Source organism: Gopherus flavomarginatus, chromosome 1 (assembly GCF_025201925.1).
Source record: "Gopherus flavomarginatus isolate rGopFla2 chromosome 1, rGopFla2.mat.asm, whole genome shotgun sequence".
NCBI lineage: Eukaryota > Metazoa > Chordata > Testudines > Testudinidae > Gopherus > Gopherus flavomarginatus.
In genome coordinates this window covers 351,238,805-351,243,496 of record NC_066617.1, presented here as the reverse complement: position 1 = coordinate 351,243,496, position 4,692 = coordinate 351,238,805, and positions in this window count along the sequence as shown.

Here is a 4,692-nt window from a genome sequence, read left to right as displayed (position 1 = left end):
CTGCTCATCTTTGTGTTTTTTCTAGCTAAAAAATATTAAACTTCAAGAAGCCAATGTTGTAGCTATATCTTTATAAGTGTAATTGTATCAGTTTGTAATTACATCCCATTTTAAAATGGCTGTACACCATATTTGTACAAATTTTAGGAAGTATTGCAGCTTTTTGTTTAATGGTAAAGAAACCAGATTGAACCCTGTTCATCTTATTCTTAAGAAATGCTGTCAGCTAAATCACATTTTTACATTACTAATATCTTGGCACTAGAGGTAAGAAGCGATCACTTCTTATATTTTGCTCAGCATAACAGTCTAAAGGCCGGATCCCCAACAGCTCTAAATTGACACAACTTCATTTTCCCTCTTCCTTCCAAGTCCTTGCAGGGCTTGATCCCAAGAGGTATATGCTTCGTTCCACTAGTGAGAATGCGTGGAAGGGGCAAGTCTTTGGGCCTCATTTTCTTCACTCCACTTCAAACTATCTTTTAAAATGGCCATCACAGGCCAATTCAGGGGCCCAAATTAATATTCTGTAATGTCAAGCAAAGGACTTGTTAATGGAGTGAAAGAGGGAGGAAGGTTTGGGCAGCAGAGGCTGTTTATACTGGAGGATCTTGGTGAGTTCCTACTTAGCCTGAGGGGTTTACTTTTTATTTGTTATGATGCACGATCGGGGGTGGGGGAGAAGGGGAGTCTAATATTTCTTAGTATTCAGAGTTTTTTTCACTAGTATATAATAGGTTGTGGGGTTGCAGTAATATTTTACAACAGTAGTTTAAAGGGTCTTGGTTCTCTTAGGCTTGCTTAAATAAGCTTATCATAAGCAGTCAGTAACAGTGTTGTGTTGGCCTTGCTCAATGTGAAGCTGCCCTGACAACCAGTTAACATCTGTTTGACATTCTAGTCTCCTTTGTACTCTGCTGTGATTCTGTTCCAAGAAAAAACAAAGGCACCTCCTATTGTTTCTGGTAAATTATTCCTTCCCTCATGTATTCCCAGTCTCAGGGATTTGAACTAAATCAGTGCCTTTTCCTAGCGTTTTGTTAGAGGGAATCTTAACATCTGTTTCATGCTTCATGTCTCAGTACAGTTCCGAACGCTGCCAACAATATTCTCTGATCCTAAAAATGCTTGAAAAGGGGAATCTCTCCCTTTTACTAAACAGCTTTTATTTTTTTATATTTCGTGTGTGTATGTGGCAGTGTTATAGCTGCATTATACACTGCTCTAAAATTATCTAGCTCCTTACCCCTAAATTCTTATGCTGTTAACCAGTTTGCTTTCATTTTAAACTATGGATTGAATTCAGTCTCAGGTGATCCAGTTTGATTTGAAAGAACTTCATTCTTTTGATTTCTGCACATTTCTCTAACTTTTTAGTTTCTTTGCCATTCCTCCAACAAACAAACCTCAGACTTTAGTGGAAACCACAAGGCTGAGAAGGTCAGCAAGCCAGGGCCCTAATCTATTTGCAGTAATACTTCTCTTTTCCTTAATCTCTTAAGTAAGTAGTGCTGCTGGAGCATGGTAGTATCTAGTTCTCTTAGTGCAGCTGTGGCAGGGAAGTGTTATTCCTATTTTACAGCTCGAGAGAGGGGCTAGAAATCATGAGTTGCATAATATGTTGGGTAGAGGATACTTTGCAGTAAATTGCTCATACCTAAAAACAAAAAAATGCAATTTGGAATTTTAAAGTTCACTTTAAGATTGTTTAAAGTCTAGTCTGTCTTGTTTTTCTAAGTGAGACAGTGGCTCAAATGTCAGGGAGAAGGAAGATAGTCTAGTGGTTAGAGTATTAGCCTGGGATTTGGAAGACCTGGTTCAGCTCCCTGTTGTAGACTTTGTAGTGACCTTGGAAAAGTCACTTAATCTCTGGTTCAGCTCCCTGTTGTAGACTTTGTAGTGACCTTGGAAAAGTCACTTAATCTCTGTGTCCTATCTATAAAATGAGGCTAATAACAATGACACCCAAGTAAGGAAGGGAAGTACTAACACCATAGAGAGTGGGAGGTGCTTTTAAGAGGACAGCTACTCTGCACCTCCTGGAGATCATCCTGCTTTATAGGGTTTCAGATTTGGTATGAAAAAGCAAAGCATTCAAAAATCACTAATCACTTCTGAAAATCATGGCTGAGCTGTTTAATTGCCTATGTTTCTCTGTGTTAGGGTGACCAGATGTCCCAATTTTATAGAGACAGTCCAGATTTTGGGTTTTTTTTTCTTATATAGGCACCTATTACTTCCTACCCCCTGTCCTGGTTTTTCACACTTGCCCTCTGGTCACTGTGTAAAAAGATACTTGCCTTTGCAAATTGATTTGCAATCTATGGGTGTAAAACACTGTATCAAAGAAGAGTTCTAGGCTTTATTGGCTAAATGAGATTCTTCTGTGTGCATGTACACTCAAAGGGACATGTGCAGGGTAAAAGATTCCCATAAAGCAAAGTTTTACAAATGCAAGACTGGGGGACTGCTTCAAGCCTGCTAGGAGAAGTGACTAGTTTATTTCCGTTGTCCAAGGAAACAGCTGTGCAGAAAGTAAACAGCATAAACGGTAGTGAGGTTAGTGATTTATTACAGGAGTGGGTGGGTGAGGTTCTGTGGCATGCAATGTGCAGGACGTAGGGCCAGTGCAACCACTTAGGCGACCTAGGCGGTCACCTAGGCCGCTGGGATTTGGGGGGCGCCATTTTCTTCGGCAGCAACCGCGTCGGCCGGATCTTTGGCCGTATCTGTTGCTGCCAGCATTTAGGCAGTGGGAACTAGGGCAGGGGAGTGTGGGGAGGGGCTGCCTGCAGCAAGTAAGGCGGGGAGGCGGCATGAGGGGAACTCCCTGCCCAAGCTCACCCTTGCCCCGCGTCATCCCTAGCACACTGTGCCTGCTTCACTACTGCCGCCTCCCAGGCTTGCGGTGCCTAAGCTGATTGGCACCGCAAGCCTGGGAGGTGCGAGAAGTGAAGCAGCGACAGCGTGCTCGGGGTGCTTGTGCTCGGAGCAGGGGTGAGCTAGGGCAGAGGTTAGGGGGTGGGGAGCTGCCGCGGGGGAGGGGGTGCCTCAGGGTGGGGATGTGGGTGGGGGGCACAAGATGGAAGTTTCGCCTAGGGCACGAAACATCCTTGCATCGGCCCTGGCGGGAGGTCAGACTAGATGACCACGATATGAGCAGTAAAAATGAAAAGGAAACTAGATTTTAAAACTACATTTGAGTTTTAAAACTCTTAATGTTAGAGGTAAGGAAACATTCTTTTTTAGCAGATAATGTTTTTTCATATATACTTATTACATGTGACAATACCCTTTCTTTATAACTCTCCATTTCCTTTGTGGCAATTTAAGGGCTTGGAGACACACACATTGTACTGCTTTACATATTCTAGTCCATTTAAAAAGTAGTGCACCTCCCTTTAAGGTGGATGCAATTATACTGGTATATTCCTGGAAGGGAAAACGATGACACCACTCCAAGGCAACTTTCATCCAATCTAACTGACTGTGCTAGGGGTTATACTGATATAGCTGTTTTGGAAGGAGGGTGTGCATCACTCTCCCCAACTGACAAATGGAAAGAGAACCACATAGCAAGTGACTTTTCTGAAGTTGCACAATTAGAGGTGGAGCTGGGAGGAGAGCCCAACTCTACCCCCTTTCAGGCCTTATTGAACCCACCAGCACCAATGTATATAGCAAAGGTTAGGACTCAAATTCTGTGAAAAAGAATAGCTTAGTTCTCCCCTCCCCTGCAGTATAAAAAGCTCTTCCTTTTTAAATACTTAGTTGTGATTTATAGCCCAAGAGAGGCTAGTCTGACCATCCTATACATTAAAATGTATTTACATGTGTCATTTTGGGGCTCTAGTAATGTGCTGTTAGCAGCTCTAGGAATTCCCATGATGAGATAAAACTGCCCTGGGAATAGAACAGGAGTGCTTGTGGCACTTTAGAGATTAACAAATTTATTTGAGCATGTTCAGATTCGCATAACTAGTTATGCGACCACCAAGCATGCTCAGATAAATTTGTTAGTCTCTAAGGTGCCACAAGTACTCCTGTTCTTTTTGCAGATTCCAACTAACAGGGCTGCTACTCTGAAAACTGTCCTGGGAATCTTACATAGCTGCAACTGGGTCTTTTACTGTCTCTATTTATGCAAAAGAAAATGTGTGCGCACACTAAATCCTCACTCCCACTAACAATCTGTATTCACCCCATTTAAATACTAATATACACTGTAGGCAGCTAAACTCTGCCATACAGCATGCTGCCTTTCATTCTGAATAGATTTGGATCACTATAAAAATTATTTCTAAATCACTCCCACAGTATATAGCATACACAGATATTTTACATAGCAGTATTTTGTGCTTTTGTGTGGCGGTTAGATGCATTTTAAAGAGGATTGAGGTTGGATTTGCTTTTTAGTCTTTTTATTCTTATTGTGCTGGGGAGAGAGAGTAAACTAACTTCACTAAGAGAAAGGGGAAATGTTGCCTTCAAACAACCAGGGGCTGTTGCCATTTGCATGGTTAGGTCTTAACGAAAGAGCAAATAAAAATAAACCCTTCCTTCCCAGACTCTAAGCGATGCATTAACGTTCACCCAAAAGGAGGCAGAGTGGGCAGCTAGGCTCACACTGCCCGGGTGATGCTTGGAATGCGACACGCCCCCCTGGGATCACCGCCCCTTTCGCTCCAGGCA